Source organism: Dipteris shenzhenensis, chromosome 14, assembly GCF_047967505.1.
Source record: "Dipteris shenzhenensis isolate YYH24624 ecotype China chromosome 14, Dip_SZ_1.0, whole genome shotgun sequence".
In the NCBI taxonomy this organism is placed as follows: domain Eukaryota; kingdom Viridiplantae; phylum Streptophyta; class Polypodiopsida; order Gleicheniales; family Dipteridaceae; genus Dipteris; species Dipteris shenzhenensis.
Genome location: NC_141609.1, coordinates 47,138,923 through 47,159,255, shown reverse-complemented (window position 1 = coordinate 47,159,255; position 20,333 = coordinate 47,138,923).

Genomic DNA, 20,333 nt, shown 5'->3' with positions numbered 1-20,333 from the left:
CCACAGTGCAAAGAGGATCCTTTCACATCTATAGGTTCAAGATCCAGACCAAAATGGGATTCTTCACCTTTTTATCCAAGCAATGAATTGACATAAAGGAACATCGAAAGATTGTCTGCATGAAGAAGCATTGGCTACAAAGATGCATGACATACACTTTAGAGGCAAAAAGTCATAGCTTAATGCTCATTATAAGGCTCATGATGTACAAGGTAGTAGTGTATATTAGTTTAAGACTATGCAGTAGTTGAGACTCTAATAGAGACCTTTCATTAGTGGAGACCAATGCATCGTGGCAGGTATATGTTGCAAAACATAGTAAACTCCAATCGAGGGTACACCAATTGTTCATCAAGGTGAGATCTACTAAATAAAAAAATTGTTGGCATTCCAATTATATTTACAAATGACCAAATCAATTCAATATGTGATATCTTTTATGTGCTCATTCTTGAAGTGAATCTTAATTTATTCCTAAATTACAGTAGCATCCCAAGATTGTTGTGGGTGGACGATACTGCATAGTGCATAGTGGCCTACCTTATCGTAGCATAATACAATTATGACTCCAATAAGTCAAATACCCTCACTTTAGGTCCATGTAGTTATTTGAAAGGGGCAAACAAGTTCAATGGGCCCATGCGACGCGTGCCTATATGGTAAGTGTCATTGAGAAACTAGTGCTTGAAATATGGAACAAGGTCAATGGACATGAAGGAATATGTTATAAGTGAAATATGTCTATATGATACTCATAATTGTTTCCAACTCTTTTCCAAGAACCAAGGTGACACAATATTATAGATGATGTTGCTCAAAAAGCATTTGTCTATGTTATGAAGAAAAATATAAATTACCTAAAGTTTTCTAAGACTTTAAGACTTTGGCAAAAGCTCACTAAAATTGTAAGATCCAAATGCTTGCTATTTGTTAATGGGGAGAAGATACCTTAAAAGCATTTGTTAGGTTATGTAAACTGTGTATTATCCACAATTAACTTTCTTTTATAAAGGCTTAATAGCAAAATGGAGAGATTGAATGCAATAATTACATGATATTTGAGAGTGCAAGGAATATGATCTAGACCAATGATATCCCTAGCAAATTTTAAGCAGAAACAATATGCACTATCATTACCCATAAGTGCGTCAGGTGAATGGGCACCCAAGGATGAGGGGACAAACGCCAATAGTCCAACATCTCAAGATTAACATCTTAGACTCTTTCTGAAAGATAGAAGAGACAAGCTTGAAGCCAAAAGTGAGAAATGCATTATGGTTGGTTGAGTGCACGAACATAAAATCATACAAGCTTTTACAATCTAATCATTAATTAAATCATTGCTTCTTAAAATATTGTGTTAATGAGAAGATAAGACAAGCTACATGTCATAATGGATTTGAACAACCAAATGACAAGGTAGGGCAATTAGTTGAAGATATCGCCACAGATAGCCCAAGAACAAACATCATGCAATGTGGATATTTGATGATGTGTCACTCAATTCAAGTAGAAAAGTAAGTGGGATGGGAGAGCATCTCATGTCACTTAACAATGTTCTGAATATGGTTCAGCACATGATCAACATGACCAACCATCCTTGACATTAACCAAGTTATTGCCAAAATGGGCAAGGAAGCTTCTGGATGAGGCTTAAGGCATTGTCAACAACATGATACAATATCAAGCTACTATATATGTTGCATAACTTGGGTTAAAGGAACCATTAGCTTCAAAGATCTATTATAGGGTAGTACACATGCCACAAAAGACAAATATAATGGCATTTGAAAGATGACAATGGAATTGGTTGACTATACCAAGGGAAATAAAGTCAAAGAATGCAAATGGGCCTACAAATTCAAAGCTATCAGAGTTGATGGAATAGTGGACACATACAATGCAAAGCTTGTTGCAAAATGAGACAATGGAATTTAGTTGACTATACCAAGGGAAATAAAGTCAAAGGATACAAATGGGCCTACAAATTCAAAACTATTAGAGTTGATGGAATAGTGGACAAATACAATGCAAAAGCTCATTGCAAAATGATATGCATAGCAAGAAGCCATAGATATGATGAGCCTTCTTTATTAACCACATAGATGAAGACCATTTAATTGCTTTTACCTTGCACTATGCTCTTCTAATTTGCATGAGATGGATGTCAAATCCTTAAACTAAAGTGCAGACTTGAAAGAAGATGTCTTTATGAAGTGACCTCAAGGTCTCAGGCAAAAGGGGTATGAGCATTTAGTAGTAGACTCAAGAGAGAATTGCATGGTCTTAAACATGCCTCTAAGGTTTGATAAAACAATTTACAAACTACTTCTAGTAGCACATAGCATGAGTTCACAAAGAGTGAACTAGACCATGGGGTGTATATTATGAGAAGCAAATATGCTCTCACATTCATAGTGTTCAATGTGGATGATCTTATTATTGTGAATCTATGCAAGAATTTTGAAATGCACGATTTGGAATTCTTGCAATAAATTTTGGATGTTGAGATGGAATAAATTGATGATGGCAAAATTTTTGAGTCAAAAAATGTACATTGACTCTCCACTTTAGCAATCGAAGATGTTGGAATTCTATTTAGCACACCCATTGATATTGGAAATAATATGCATTAGCTTGATGGTAAGCTTGACGATCATCCTTGTGAAGGATCCCACTTGATATTTGTAAATAGGTGCTAAGCTTATCCATTTGGTGACAATAACTCTTCCCAAATTATGGTATACATTGGACTTGTGAGCCAATTCATGGACAATAACTATGTCAAATAGGACTTTTAGATATCTCGATGAGAAAACAAACCATAATTGTCATACCTAAGAATAGCTACTCCACAAATCCATAACTCATTGGAATTGTAATGTAAGATTATGGAGATGGGACCAAAGTGTAAGTCAATTTCAAGATACATATTTATGCCAAATTCATAATGTCTATGATGGTCCAACAAGAAGTAGCCCATCTTGGCATTATCAACGACATAAATTGAGCACATTAATGACACATGTTTATGAGGCCATCTCATCGTGATCCCACTGATATTTGTAAATAGGTGCTAAGCTTATCTATTTGATGACAATAAATCATCCCAAATTATGGTATACATTGGACTTGTGAGACAATTCATGGACAAGAACTATGTCAAATAGGACTTTTAGATATCTCAATGAAACACCAAACCATAATTGTCATACCTAAGTATAGCCACTCCACAAATCCAGAACTCATTGGAATTATAATGCAAGATTGTGGAGATGGGACTAAAGTGTAAGTCAATTTCAAGAAAGACATTTATGCCAAATTCACAATGTCTATCATGGTCCAACAAGAAGTAGCCCATCATGGTATTATTGTTGAGAGTTCACGCTCAACATCATGTGATCATGTGTGCATAGCACCATCACGTGATCATATGTGCATAGCACTAACCTTATAGAGTGCTATAAAGGAAAGGGTTAGATCCCCTAACCCTAACCCTAAAAGGGTTTGTATATATTCTATTTTTTCAACTAATTCTAGTGTACAGTTAGTCATTTGTGGTGTGCTCTCTAGCTGTGCCCTCTCTCCTCATCTCCACTCTTCTCCTCTCCCCTCTTCATATTTTGTCATGGTATCAGAGCTCCCTTGTCTTCCGTTGAGACATTGAGTTTCTTGAGAGTGTGAGAGAGATTGTGAGATTGAGAGTTCTCTTGAGTGATTGTGAGATCTTTCCCTTCACTTCCGTTGAGAGAAATTTCCGTCATTGAGAAGAAATTTCCGTCCATTCTTCTTTCTTTGAGTTCATTCTTGAGAGATTTTAGTTCCTTCCTTTGAGTGTTTCTTGAGTTGAGAGAGAGAGAGAGATTCTTCATTGATTGTGAGAGTTTCACTCTTGAGAATTGTTATCTCTTTGTCCTTGTGGGAGAGATTTGACATTCTAGTTTGAGGGAAAACTTGTCTCCAAAGAGCTACGACACAGCAAAGAAAGTGTTGCGCTACAAGGCTTCTACGCCAACGGGATGGCGACGTCCTTCTTCAGCAAAGCTTCCTACGAGCCTCCAACGAATGCCCACGACCTCTCTAGCATGCTTCGCAAGCAAGGAAGCAACTAAAGCGCACTACAACAAAAAAGCTATTGGCCATCGACAGCCAAGAGTTGCAGTCAGCTTCAACGCTTCCTCCAAACGACTGCATAACGACCAAGTGGAGCTCCTCAACTCCTCAAGGGACGAGCGATCTTCACGACAACGCGCCAGTAAAAGGTGGACTCAGTTTGCAGAGATCTCAGCTCTAAGAAAAAATATGTACATAGAGCTTTCGATCTGCTATGCGCTCTCATTTCTCCAAAATAAATTATGAAGGCTTTGCTTGTAAGGCTCAAGCAATATCCCCCCGTCGCATTTTCGCACCCCACGATTCTTTTGCAAATGACTCCGATTGCTGTCTTCGACGAAGGTTGCTCAGTTGCGCAGCAACGCGCGCCTCCAAACGGCTGCTTGCTTCGCTTCGACTCCAAGGAGGAGTGAGGACGTAACACTTCGACTCCAAGGCTCTTATCGCCGTCGCCAAGCCACCATAGCCAGCAGGCGCAGAGCCCGTAACGCAAGGCGCACACAACGGCCTCCGCCCTGCACAGAACCAGAATACGCATTGTCAGGTAGAAAGCGGGAACCAGAATACGCCATCTACTGCAACACGGGCGCCACCAACGAGCGGAGATCTACGGAGTGCCCCATCGAAGAAGAAGACGGAATCTTTGAGATTCCGTCAGAATCTCAAAGATTCCGATCGTCCTCCTTGTGACACGTGGCCCTTATCCATCTGCCACATCATCAGCCAATCTTATCTGCCACGTCACCATCGGAGCCACGTCATCAGTGCCACGTAAGCAGTCCACGTCATTCTGCCACATCACCTGCCACGTCACCTTTGCCACGTCAGCTGCCACGTCATCACTGTCACGTCAGCTGCCATGTCATCACTGCCACGTCAGCACTGCCACGTCATCAGGCCACGTCATCTGCCACGTCACTTGTGCCACGTCATCACTGCCACGTCAGCTGCCATGTCATTACTGCCACGTCAACACTGCCACGTCATCAGGCCACGTCATCTGCCACGTCACTTGTGCCACGTCATCTGTGCCACGTCATCATTGCCACGTCATCAGTGACACCTCAGCACTGCCACCTCAGCACAGAGCTTCACTGGCACACCTCTTGCTAAGCACAGTGCCACATCATCACTGCATGTGACTCACAGTGACACATCATCATTGAGCACCATTTGCACTCCTTTTGCCCCTCCACCTAGATCAAGTCATATCTCTTGATCCAGGAAGAATTTGAGGGTGCTCCAAAAAGGAAAGTCGCTCGATTTTTCGTGCTCTACGCGCTCGTTACATCACGCGCACATTTCGGCGCAAGTTACACTCACATTTGAGCCTCGCCGACAAAACCACTTCCTTCACGCACATTTGCCTCTACATCGACGCATCTGACCCAGCACTTAAAAGGAACAAAGGAAAAGGAATTATTTGCTGCTCTTTCATCGATCGACGGTTGGTTTAGATCTAGATCAGAGTAGACTAGATCGCCATAGAGGGGACGCTTTGAATTCCCCAAGTTGCCAATCTAAGCCATGCCCGAAATTCCCGACTAGTACCTACTCGGAGTCAGTCCATACGCTCACATCCGATTTCACATCATTACATTACCTGAAACCTTACGTTCATCAGTTCAGTGAGCAGACTTCAGAGTTCAGAGGCATTGCAGATTGATTCAGTGGGCAGATAGCACTTGATTTCACACACACATGCCACCATTGTAAAGCCTATTTGGCTATCTCACGGCATCGTGCACATCATTTTTTAGCCTTGTAAAGCCTCTTGGCTATTTCCGGCATCATTGCCACAAGCCTTGTAACACAGGTCAGATCTTATTTACTGCAGTTCTATCTTCACCGACGGTACAGAGACTTCACTTGGCATCTTCAGTGTATTTGCAGTTGATTCATACAGAGTTTTCCAGGCCACTTTTTGAGTACATTGTTTGCACCATGTCGACTAGCAACCTCAATCTGGAGGCATCTGCTAAGTTAGACAACTCCAATTACGGTACATGGAAATACCGAATGGAGACCATTCTTGTGCTTCAAGACAAATGGGAGTATGTTGATGGATCCATACCTAGACCATTGGCTGATCCAGCCACCAATAGCTCTACTCCATCTGTTGTCACAGCACCAGCAACGCGATCTACATCAGGATCTACATCTACACAAACAGTTTCCGCACAAGTAGCAGATCCTGCCATTGCCCGAGCTCAAGCAGAATGGGATAAGAAAGACAAGTATGCCTATCACCTGATCAAGCAGAATGTGCAAGATGTCATGCTAGGACAGCTCAACACAGTCAAGACATCAAAAGAAGCATGGGATATGTTCGCAGCTCTCTACGAGTCCAAGAACACATCCAGGATTCTCACCTTGAGAAACCAGATCAACCAGAGTTTCCGCAATAGCAATGAAACTGGTCATGCTTATGTACTTCGCATCAAAGACTACAACAATCAACTTGCAGCAGCAGGAGAAACTATGAATCCCGCAGAAATGGTTCAAGTAATCCTGAATGGACTAGGAGAAGGATATGAGAATCTGGTCCAGAGTATTGCCATCCAACGGCAAATTCCAACACTGGAAGAACTTCAGTCAGTTCTACTTGGTGAAGAACTCAGGACTCAGGCCATTCAAGCACGTAAAGGTCATTCTAATGATCAGGCATTCACCGCTTCAGACAGAAGCAGAGGCAAAGGCAGAAACAGAGGTAGATCATATCAGAAAAGTGGTCAAAATCAAAGTCAGAATCAGCATCAGCATCAGCAGCATCCTCAGCAACATCAAAATCAGCAAAGAGGAAATCATTCCAACCGAGGAAGATTCCAAGGACGAGGGAATGCATCCACCAATGTGTCAAACATTCAATGCAACTATTGTCACAAGTTTGGACACTATGAAAGAGATTGCCGCAAGAAGCAGTATGACCAAGGCGGTCAATCCAGCAGTAATCGAGGGAATTCCCGAGGAAGAGGAAATCATCGTGGTGGACATTCTAGTCACAGTCATTTTGCAAATGAACATGGAAATATGTTTCTTGCAAGTGAGGAATTGCATCAGACTGATACAATGCACCAAGACACTGATTTCAATCCCAAAGAGGATTTCAGCTATCAAGTCGACCAAGTGGAACAGGATCCTTGGTACATCGACAGCGGTGCATCATCTCATATGACAAATCATCAGGAATGGTTCACAGAAATGAAGCCATTAGAAGGTCAAAAGAATGTCATCTATACAGCAGACAATACACCGAATCCGGTTCAAGGGACAGGTGTTATCCCTATGAACAATTTCACTGGTACAAAAGGATTAGTCAAAGATGTGCTCTATGTTCCGAAGCTCAGCAAGAACCTTTTGTCAGTAGGTCAAATGACGGAACACAACTACAAAGTCATCTTCGACGGTGATGAATGCACTATCAGAGACAAATCCAAAAGAGGTCAGCTAGTAGCAAAAGGTGTCAAGGAAGGACGCTTATACAGGATGCTAGCTACAGTACCAGATAAGCATGCCATGTCAGCTCAAATGCAACAGATGCCACTATCTGCAAAATGGCACAAGAGATATGGTCATGTCAACTTCAAGTACTTGTTAGATCTAAGGAATCAAAATATGGCAATTGGGATTCCGAAGCTACAGTTTCTTGGAAAGGTTTGTGAAGCATGCTGCTTCGGCAAACAAAAGCGAACCAACTTTGTCAGAAGTACCTCTCGTGCACGAGGTATTCTCGATTTAATTCATACAGATGTATGGGGTTATGCCCAGACCCGCAGCATCAATGGTTCACTTTATTACTTGACCTTCATCGACGACTACAGCAGATATTGTTGGGTCTATTTTCTGAAAGAGAAATCTGAAGTGTTTGCCAGATTTCAAGAATTCAAAGCCATGGTAGAAAACCAGACAGGCAGAAAGATCAAAGTCATGAGATCAGACAGAGGAGGTGAATACATGTCTTCAGCCTTCATGAACTTTTGCAAAACTCACGGCATTCGAAGACAATTCACATGTGCAGATACTCCTCAGCAAAATGCAATAGCTGAAAGGAAGAATGGGACTTTAGCAGACAGTGCTAGGGCAATGCTTAGTGAAAAGCATCTTCCGAATCAGTATTGGGCAGAAGCAATAGCTACAGCTACCTACTTGCTTAATCGGCTTCCTACCGAACCGATACAAGGTATGACTCCTTATGAAGCATTCACTGGACACAAGCCACGCATTGGGCATCTCCGCATATTTGGTTGCATAGCATATGCCCACATACATGATGATCATCGCAGGAAATTGGATGCGAAGTCACGCAAATGCATCATGGTTGGCTACAGTGACGAGAGTAAAGCATACAAATTGTATGATCCCATCAACCGCAAAGTCATTATCTCTAGAGATGTAATCTTCGATGAGGAATCAGAATGGAAAACCTCACCTACACCGGAGATAGAAGCATCGACTTCACAGTCATCTACAGAACAGGTTGATGAAGAAGAGCAAGAATTGCCAGCAACACCCCAATCAGCGTCACAGCAGCTCAGACGGTCTACTAGGGAAAGCAGACCACCAGCCAGATTAACATATGCTCAGAAAGGCAAAGCAATTCAGGTGGAAACCACCAACTATGCTCTTATGACTACCATCATGGCTACAGAAGAGCCAGTGTACTTCGAAGACGCAGTAGATAAGCCAGAATGGCAAACTGCAATGAATGAAGAAATGGATGCTTTGTATAAAAACAACACTTGGGAATTATGCGACCTTCCACCAGGAAAGAAGGCCATAGCCAACAAATGGGTATACAAAGTGAAGTACAATCCAGATGGCAGTATTCAAAGATACAAAGCCAGATTAGTTGCAAAAGGATTTGCACAACAATATGGCCAAGATTATGATGAGACTTATGCTCCAGTAGCAAAGATGGATTCCATACGGTTCTTGATATCACTAGCGACACTCAGTAAATGGAATGTGTATCAGCTCGATGTCAAGAATGCATTTCTCAATGGTTATCTAGACGAGGATGTCTACATGCAACAACCAGCAGGTTATGTTGAACCAGGAAAAGAGAACAAGGTTTGCCATCTCAAGAAAAGTCTCTACGGCTTAAAGCAAGCACCCAGAAGTTGGTACAGCAGAATTGACAAGTATTTTGCTGATCTGGGATACATAAAGTCCAATGCAGATCATACTCTCTACTACACAGTTCAAGGGGAAGATATTACTATTGCACTTTTGTACGTAGATGATCTGATTGTGACAGGAAGCAAGGATAGCTTCATCAGAAAGCTAAAACAAGACTTATCTGCAGAGTTCGACATGAAAGATCTTGGACTTATGCACTATTGTCTTGGAATTGAGTTCTGGAGAGATTCAGATAGCACATTCATGAGTCAGCTCAAATATGTTGACAGTCTCCTGAAGAAGTTTCATATGGCAGATTGCAAGATTGCAGCCACTCCCATGGAACAGAGTTTGAAACTTACTAAAGATTCAGAAAAGCCTACAGTCAATGATAGATACTACAGGCAACTCATTGGATCTCTTATATATCTGACAATCACACGGCCAGATATTTGTTATGCAGTAAGCTCACTAGCACAGTTTATGGCAAATCCAAAACAGTCTCACTGGAATGCAGCCAAAAGAGTCTTGAGATACATCAGAGGTACAAGACAATTTGGGATAGAATACAGAGGAAGTCATCCACGGTTGCATGGATACTGTGACAGTGACTATGCTGGAGATCATGAGACCAGGAGATCGACACAGGGATATGCATTTTTCCTTGGTCAAGGTGCTATATCATGGTTGTCAAACAAACAGCCAACTGTTTCTTTGTCTTCGACTGAAGCAGAATATAGAGCACTCACTACAGGTGCATGTGAGGCTATATGGCTCAGAAGACTATTGTCAGAAACAGATTACTTTGATGAGTCAAAGCCAACAACAATATACTGTGATAATCAATCGGCTCAAGCATTGGCCAAAAATCCAGTATATCACTCCAGGACAAAGCACATTGATGTCAGAGAGCACTTCATCAGAGAAAGAGTGTTACTTGGTGACATCACACTGCAGCATTGTGATAGCAAAGAAAATGTTGCAGACATCTTTACCAAACCACTCGGTAAAGAGCTATTTGAGAAACACCGACTAGCTCTTGGTTTGATGCAGAGGAAGGACATTCCCATTAAAGGGGTGTGATGGAATGTAATGCTCAGTCCTTCTTCGATTCCCCAGAATCATCATCTTGAGGGAAGGCCTACTTCATGATGTTGATCTTGAGGGAAGGTGTTGAGAGTTCACGCTCAACATCATGTGATCATGTGTGCATAGCACCATCACGTGATCATATGTGCATAGCACTAACCTTATAGAGTGCTATAAAGGAAAGGGTTAGATCCCCTAACCCTAACCCTAAAAGGGTTTGTATATATTCTATTTTTTCAACTAATTCTAGTGTACAGTTAGTCATTTGTGGTGTGCTCTCTAGCTGTGCCCTCTCTCCTCATCTCCACTCTTCTCCTCTCCCCTCTTCATATTTTGTCAATTATGAGCCACAAAAATGTTAGATATCAATGCTCCACTCTCGTGTAACTATGCGAGAACTAGCTAACTCTACTTGTAAGCCCCCCATATGAGGAGAAGGCATTTGAGTAGCTCGGTTATCCGATAGGTCCTGGTTTGGATACCAGATAGGGGCCATGTATGGCCTGATGGTTGGACGGCTTCAGATAGAGTTGGCACACCGCCATCTAGGCTACATGCAAGTGTGGGAAGGCATCCCATGACTGACCGCACTGAGGGTAGATGGAGCATTTTTTGAGGTAGCCCACTCTTGGGTTGCGAGGCCCGTTTGGAGTCCTAGATGATCCCGGATGGCTATGGACCAAACATAACCGTAGGTTAGTTGCTCTATTTTGCGCACTGGTTCTATCGTGTGGTCGGTGGCCTATTTCGGGACCGACCCCCAGTTGACCATTTTGGGCGGACTGGGTTGGTCACCCAATTGAGCCTAACCGACTACGACTGGTGGCTATATAAGAGCAAGCCCGTGAAGCCCATTTCATCAATGGCTACAGCAACCCTGATTCCTTAGCATCCAGCCTCCGTCTTCTACTGTTTCCAGCTTGTCATCGAAGCTTCTTTCACAGGAGCGCACGGTTGGGAGGCAGCGCCATCTATTATATCAGGTCTACAGTAATCAAATTTTTGATTCTCCATACTGTCTGGTTTTCTCTCTTGTGTATGAGATCCTGTTATCTGTTGAGCATAGATGTTGTATTATTTTCTTACATGGTATCAGAGGCTGGACTCTAGTAAGAAGATTTGGTAGTGTGTTAAGAAGATTTGGTAGTGTGTTTCTATTTGCGAGCAGATTGTGAGAGATGGCCCAGCCCGCAAGACTGCAAATCCCACCATTCGGTGAAAGCGAAAAGTTGGACGGCTCTAACTATCCACTCTGGAAGTTCAAGATGAAGACCATCCTAAGTGCATATGAGCTTTGGGACACTGCTACTGGGGTGGACATGAGGCCAGTTGTGAGACCGGATCCAGCCAATGCAGGACAACAGATAGTACCAACTACGGATGAGATTCTCGCGTGGACAAGAAGAAATGCAGATGCACTGTGTTCTATTGTCTGTAGTGTAAGTGATTCTGTCATGGCATTAATTCAACATGTCACCACAGTGGAGGAGGCATGGACGGTCTTGAAAAATCAGTACGAGACCACGAATCAGATGCGGATTCAGAATTTGGAGACTCAACTCGCGAACGAGAAATTGTTTGAGTCTAAAGCGGCAGAGAAGTTCATCACCAGGGTGAAGAATCTGTGCGATCAAATGACTGCGATTAGCATCGCCATCACCAGCGAGAATCTAGCACGAAGGTGCATACAGATTCTCCCACCAAAGTACGACGGTCTTGTTATGGTGCTGAATACGTAGAACAGAAATCCGCCCCTCAACTTTGAGGATTTAAACGTGATGGTTTTGGAGGAGGAGATGCGTCAAAAGACGAGGACTGGAGAAGATTCGGCTTTCTGGACCGGATCAAAGAAAGGTAATGGTAAGGACTCTGGTAACCCATCTTCTTCTGATGATAAAAAGAGAAAGAAGAAGATCAAGTGCTTCTATTGCAACAAGACAGGGCACAAGCAGAATGAGTGCCGAAAGAAGATTGTAGATGAGAAGAACGGAGTAAAGAAAAAGTCCAGCAACAGTGCGCAGGGAGTACCAGTAGAGCTATTCGTAGCAATTGAGGAGATTTGCACGGAGGAAGTTCATGTACCTGCAGATGAACCTTGGATCATAGACAGTGGTGCATCATGCCACATGACCAGTTGGAAGGATTGGTATACCTCTCTACAGCCAATAGGGAATGACATCTTGGTCGCAGTCGGCAATGATGCAAAATGTCCAACAAAAGGAAAAGGTACGATTGCTCTCAAGTCAGATGGAGTTGTAAAACAGTTGTTTGATGTTGTTTATGTGCCAGATATCAAGAGGAACTTGTTGTCCTTTTCTGCAATCACGGATCGGGACCTCAAAGTTCAATTCGATAAGAATGGTGCATAGATCTTGGATCTTCAAGGGAAGGACATTGGTAAAGGTACATGATGCAACAACATTTACGAACTCTCAGCTTTCAGTGCTCGTGCAGATGTGAAGAACACTAAGCTGTGGCATGAGAGGTCTGGTCATCTAAACCTTAGTTCTTTGAAGGAGATGCATAAAAGTGGAATGATTGCAGACCTACCAGAAATTTCAGATTTGCCCAATGTATGTGAAGCTTGCATGATGGGCAAGCAGCATCAGCATCCCTTTCCTAAGGCTAGCAGGGCAAAGGCTCCTCTACAGCTCGTTCACACGGACCTATGCAGAAAGATCGAGAAGGAAGCTTTGGGTGGTTCCTACTACTTCATGATGCTAATCGACGACTACAGTAGAAGGATATGGATATACTTCCTGAAGACTAAAGATGAGGCTTTTAGTAAGTTCAAGGAATGGCATGTAATGGTTGAGAAAGAATCGGGGAGGAAGGTGAAGAAGTTGAGATCAGACAGAGGTAGAGAGTTCACATCGACTAAATTCGAGAGTTACTGCAAAAGTCACGAGATCAAGAGGCAGAAACCCCTGCCACATACCTCACAACAAAATGGAGTAGCAGAACACAAGATCTACGAAATGGGCCGGAGTATGATGAAAGGGAAAGATTTGCTAAAGACTTTCGAGGCTGAAGCATATAACACTATAGTTTACATTATGAATCGTAGCTACACGAAGGCTGTGAACGGGATGACTCCACTGCAGGCCTTTTTTGGTAAGAAACCTTCAGCTGCACACTTCAGAGTTTTTGGATGTGATTGTTTTGTGCATGTCCCTGATGCTACCAGGACCAAATGGGAACCGAAGAGCCGAAAGTGTATTTTCTTGGGCTACAATGAAGAGGCGAAGGGTTACCGTCTCTATAACCCTGTTACCAAGAAGGTAATTGTAAGTTGCGATGTGGTCTTCTCAGAACATCCGCATCAATTGGAGGAGGATGCTTCCTTCCCAGACAACCAGGACCAGGATATCCATCCAATACCACCACCAATAGCAGACCGAACTCCCCCAATGGTGCTTGGGAGGATTCAAGACAAAGAAGATGAAGAAGAGCTTGCAGAACCACAATGGCAACGGCCATTCCCGAAGTGGGTAAAGTAACTTTTGGACGACAGAGAACCTCCAGCCATTGAGGAGGAACCATCCGAACATGGCCAGTCCAAGAGATTAGAGGAGCAAAGAAGGGCGCAGGAACACTTGGTCAATTACGCTTTGATGACAGAGGTGATCTGTGCTGATGAACCTAAGTGTCTTGAAGAGGCACAGGGTGATGATAGGTGGATGGAGGCTATGCAGTCGGAGTATGGCTCCATAATGAAGAACAACACTTGGGACCTTGTGGATCGACCACCAAAATGCAAGGTAATCGGCACCAAGTGGGTGTACAAGACCAAGTACAAGTCCGACGGCACCTTGGATAAGTACAAGGCTCGGCTCATGGCAAAAGGATTTGCACAGGTACATGGTTTTGATTATCAAGATACTTATGCTCCCACAGCTCGACTAACCACAATTCGCAATGTTTTGGCTTTAGCTACCCAGGGAAGTTGGCCCGTGTTTCAGATGGATGTAAAATCCGCCTTTCTAAATGGAGATCTCAAGGAGGAGGTATACATGGAACAACCACCATGTTTTGAGATCCCCGATTCAGAAGGTAAAGTCTGCAAATTGAAGAAGGCACTTTATGAGCTGAAACAGGCCTCACGAGCATGGTACCAACGAATTGATGCCTACTTTCTGCAAAATCGGTTCAGGAGGAGCCCATCAGATGCAAATTTGTATATCTTCAGAGAAGGAGGCAGATGTATGATCGTGGTCCTTTATGTGGATGACCTTGTCATAACAGGGAACCATGAAGAGAAGATCTCACAGACGAAGCATTTGCTAGGAAGAGAGTTTGAAATGATAGACCTCAGATTGATGCATTTTTGTTTGGGGATTGAAGTTTGGTAGGAGCCAAAACAGATCTTCATTTCACAACTAAAGTATGCTGGAGAGATACTGAAGGCATTTGGCATTGCTGAGTGCAAGACAGTTGGTACCCCTATGGAGGTTGACGTGAAGCTCTCAAACAAGGATTCATTACCACTGGTGGACGAAGCAAAGTATAGAAGGCTTGTGGGAAGTTTGATCTACTTGTGCAACACGCGATTGGACATAAGCTTCGCGACTGGTGTACCAAGCAGGTTTTCCAATAAGCCCTGAGAGAACCATTGGAGGGCAGGGATGTGGGTGTTGAAATACATCAAAGGCACACTTGATTATGGCATCACCTATACCAAGGGCAACATCTTGACCGCATTCTGTGACTTGGATTGGGCAGGAGACATGGATAGCAGGAGATCAGTGACAGGTTACTATTTCTCACTTGGATTTGGAGCTATGTCATGGGTCAGCAAGAAGCAACCCACAATTGCTCTTTCTTCTACCAAGGCTGAGTACAAATTTGCATGCTTTGCTTCTTGCGAAGCAGTGTGATTGAGGAGGATTTTGGGGGACATGGGTGTAGTGCAGAACAAGCCTACGCAGTTATCATGTGACAATCAGAGTTGCATGGCGATTGCAAAGAACCCTATGTTCCACACTCGCACAAGACACATTGAGATTCAATATCACTTTGTACGCGAGCTCATCATGGATAGAGAGGTCAACTTGGTGTACTATCCGACTACAGAGAATGCTGCGGACATCTTCACGAAGGCTCTTGGAATAGACTTGCTGGAGATTTTCATCGACTTGGCATTGGACCGAAAAAGTAAAGTTCACTTGTGGGTGGACATTGAGGGGGGGTGTTAGATATCAATGCTCCACTCTCGTGTAACTACACGAGAACCATCTAACTCTACTTGTAAGCCCCCCATATGAGGAGAAGGCATTTAAGTAGCTCGGTTATCTGGTAGGTCATGGTTTGGACACCAGATAGGGGCCATGTGTGGCCTGATGGCTGGATGGCTTCAGATAGAGTTGGCACACCACCAACTAGGCTACATGCAAGTGCGGGAAGACATCCCATGACTGACCGCACTGAGGGTAGACGGAGCATTTCTCGGGGCAGCCCACTCTCGGGTTACGGGGCCCGTTTGGAGTCCTAGATGATCCCGGATGGATGTGGGCCGAACGATGACCATAGGTTCAGCTACTCTATTTTGCACACCGGTTCTATCGTGTGGTCGGTGGCCTTTGGGACCAACCCCCAATCGACCGTTTTGGGTGGACTGGGTCAGTCACCCAATTGAGCCTAACCGACTACAACTGGTGGCTAGCCCATTTCATCATTGGCTACAGCACCCTGATTCCTTAGCATCCAGCCTTCATCTTCTACTATTTCCAGCTTGCCATCGAAGCTTCTTTCACAGGAGCGCATGATTGGGAGGCAGCGCCATCTATTGTATCAGTTCTATAGTAATCAAATTTTTGATTCTCCATACTATCTGGTTTTCTCTCTTGTGTACGAGATCCTGTTATCTGCTGTTGAGCACATACGTATTATTTTCTTACAAAAAATTGAGCACATTAATCTTGAGACACATGCTTATGAGGCCATATGGATGAGATGTCTCCTATTGGATCATGGTATTCTCACTTACTTTCTCTTTCATGTATTGAGGTTTGTTTCACTTTCAACAGTGTTCTATTAGCTTAGGGTAGTAGATATGTTTTGTACGTAACATGGGGCCATGGGTTGTATTTCATTGAGAGGAGTTGTGAAGTGTAAATAAGTAACAGTAAATAAGTGACTAAACATAAAAGGGGATCATAGGCAACTATTCCATGGCATTTTAGGGATAGAAGGAGGTTCATCATTTAAAATCAAGTTGAGGGTTAGAAAAGAGAAAAAGACAGAATGGAGAAATGCATATCAATCACTAACATGAGGGGGTAACTAATTTAGAAATGCTAATCTAGGAGTTCGTGTTGATTAAATTCATGAAGAGTGACGATTTGGGGCTCCAAAATGGGTTGGGTTTCATAAAAGGGTTGAGGATTTGAGTTTAGGAAAGGCGAACAAGGCTAGGAAGAATTTGGAATTCTTAGGTTACAGCGAAGAGGGTTGGTGTTAAAATCCAAGGTCTTGATATAAATGGTCCTCCATAATATAGGAGTAAAAATGAAGTAGCCTAGTTAGATCATTCTCATCATATTTCCATGGAGCAACATACTCACTAGACGTAGACGTCTCTCTCTAGAACATTGCTAGACATGCTAGATAAGCTATCAAGATCAATTACATACAACTAGTGTGTTTGTCTCATGTTTATGTAATTCTTTTAGGCTATCTTTGACAAAGGTGGTTCCCTACAATTCTTTTAAATAATGTTTATTGCAATAAGATTGAATAGAGTTCTTGATGTGCTCATTCCTTTCTAGATTTTATTTGTAACTTTGACAAGTGTATATTGGACTAGCTATGGCATGCCGTATAAAGATTTTTACATCTTTTTCATTTAGTAGGGATGGTGATTTTACTATGTCTTTGATCTTGTCCATGCCTTAACAATTCCATGTCTTGACATCCATGTGCTACCAAAAAAGGATATTTCATAGGATTTAGTGGATTTTTGTATTCTCTACATGATTTCAAGTATTGTTCTAAGCATGCAACTCATGTCTTTTTATATGAGTGTATATAGAAGTCATCTTGGAACACTTTCAAGAATTTATTAAGTAAGGCTTTGAATGCAATATAGATCACTCTTTGAGAGGAGTTTAATGAATTGCATACCCTAAAGGGCATTATTATGTAGGTGAATACTTCCCACTCTATTGCAAAGACTATCTTTACTTGATTGAACTTTGTTAATACCACTGAATCAATACAAGAAGCTATAGATCTCAAATCTTTGCCACCATTTTTAGCATTGCCTTTCTCAATAGTAGGGGATAATGGTTGTTGACTAGGGTCGCATTTACATTTTCTAAGTTTACACATATCCAAAACTTCTTGTTCTTCTTTGACACACTTAGACATATCCAAAGCTTCTTATTCTTCTATGACTATGACAATGGAGGATACCTAGCTAGTGTGTTCTATCTCATCAAAAAACAAAATTTTAGTAGCTTCTCCAATTCTTCATAACCAAAAGGCAATATTTCATATTTGTCTTATATGATCCACACTTTGTATTGGCCTTTTGCCTAATTCAGATAGTATGATGTGCTGCTTCTTAGATGTTCATTTCATTTCCTTGTATGAACATGCCATATGCCATTAACAACTTCCTTAGTTAATGTCATTCATCCATTGGGGGTTCTCTTAGGTGATCTATTTCTTCCATATTTAACTCTCTAATAGGTCTAGGCATTGTGATTGGCATGTTACCACATGCATTTTAACTCTCTTATAGGTGTACGAATTGTCATTGGCATGCTACCACATGCAAAGTTCTTGAAGTAGTTATGTACTGTCCTTAGGTCTATCTCAAAGTGAGATGTGTTGGTTGCATCTTCTTTATTTAATTCAAGATTTTCTTAGGCTAAGGAACTTTTTGTTAAAGTGGAGAGAAGAGGGAGTGTTAATCATAGAAACCTTCAATGTATAAATCTATTGAAAAATGAAGGAATACGGACTGATAAATAATTAGGAAATAGGGTTAAGGTTGTTCCCCATTTGCCATACATTTTCTCTAATGTTGACCTTAGTCGATACCACTATACCCTTGTACACTACTAATTGGTATTTACATGATGTTGGGATTGTTCACATTTAATGAAGTTGATAATTCTAGGGTTTGAAGAACGAGAGGTCATTACTTTCCATGACTCCCCCTTATTGGGAATGTCCTTCCTCTAAGTCAAACTAAGAACTTGTTGGTGTTTCTCAAAAGCATGTTTTCCAAATGGTTTGATAAAGATGTTTGCAACATTATCGTTGTTGTCACAATGTTGCAATGTAATGTCAACACCTCATTTTGCTTAAATCAATACAATCTCTTGATTGTTGTGTTTTATGCAACCTGTTGCTTAAGCAACACATTGTATCTATGTTGTGTTGGCATGCAAAAATTGTTCAAGCAATACCTTGGAGTGAAACTAAACTTGTTTCTTCAATCAACCAAAACTCTTGATTTGATCAAGGGGTTGTGTACATGTTGCTCAAGCAACACGTCTCTATGTTACGTTGCATGTAGTTATTACTCAAGTGACACCTTTGAGCGAAATTAAACTTGTTGCTTAAATCAACAAAATATATTGATTCTAGCAAGAGATTGTCTTACATCCCAACTTGTTATAGCAATAGGTTGGTAAAAAGCACCAACTTGTTCCTCATGCAACAACTTGAATGCAACCTAACATCTTTCTCAAATTCAATAATTTTTAAAATTAAGTTAAAGGCTTCAATACAAATTTAAGGTTTTCTAGCATTAAGGATTGCAAGTTAGAGTTTGTAAGACTTTTAATTCTAGTTTTGCTAATCTATTTTCCATAAAATAGGCATTTATCTAGGCCTAGGATAACATATTCTATGCCTTGTTCCAAATAGATGGTGTATCTTTACACCACCAAATACATTATTCAATCAAATGGTGTATCTATACACCACCTTTATGTTGAATTCAACAAGCATTTTGCATATGTTGTCATATTTTAATCATCAAACGTTGAAGAAAGTAGAGATGAGCTGCATTGTTATAATTGAACCAAAGCTTAGAGTTTACTACATCATTAGTGAGTGGATGTCACCACTTACAAATTTAATGATTTTCATGCTTTATTAGGTCATATGCGTGTGGAGCTGACAAGAAATGTTGCAAATTTACCCAATTTTGGAGTTTAGCAAGTGATATTGAGTAGAGGTGGCCATTTTAGACAAAAGGTCCAAACAAAGCGAGAAGTCCAAAACTTTTAAATACATTATTGAAACCATTGTTAAATTTGGCCATTGTCAAGTGTCTTAATGATGTATCTTAAAGATACAAGAATCCTAGTGCCACATTTCTTGATGATGTATCTCTTCCCTCTTTCTAATTTTTTTCATTCCTTATCACTGTCCCATCAATGTATGTTCATCTTTGAGGCTTTCATAGGTGAGAAGAAAGTGTAATCCTGAGTGCATTGCTACATGGTTGAATCAATGGGAGGTAAAATTATCATTCCATCCCGTTTTATGGTGCCCCTTGCTTATTATGTGAGTGTACTATAGCTATGTTTTGTGTTACTTGTGTTTGTGCAACTAGATGTGTGGGTTGTGTACTATGCATTTGCTTGCCGTTACTATGTTCTATGTGTTTTGTCTATGCTATGGTTTGAGTTTTTTGTTGTGTTGTTTGCATGGATGAGTTGTTTGTTTGTGTGTAATATGGTATTGCATATAGATGTATAGAGCTTGCTTGTGTGTGCACTACTTCTTCCATGTTGTGTGTGGCCTGGTTACTGAGAGTGCTCTCAACGGAAGCAAGAATGGAAGAAGGAGAGAGAGAGAAACAGAGAGCCACACAAGTTTTGGTGGGTGCAGGACCACCCTAATCTTCTTTTTCATTCATTTATATATGTGTTTGAGTATTGTACATAACCGGGGTAAAGACACAGTGACCTTTAACCCCCACAACCTCCCACTTAAAGGACAATGTGCCTTTAAGAGAGAACAACCAGTGAGCATACTATCCAATGCCCATC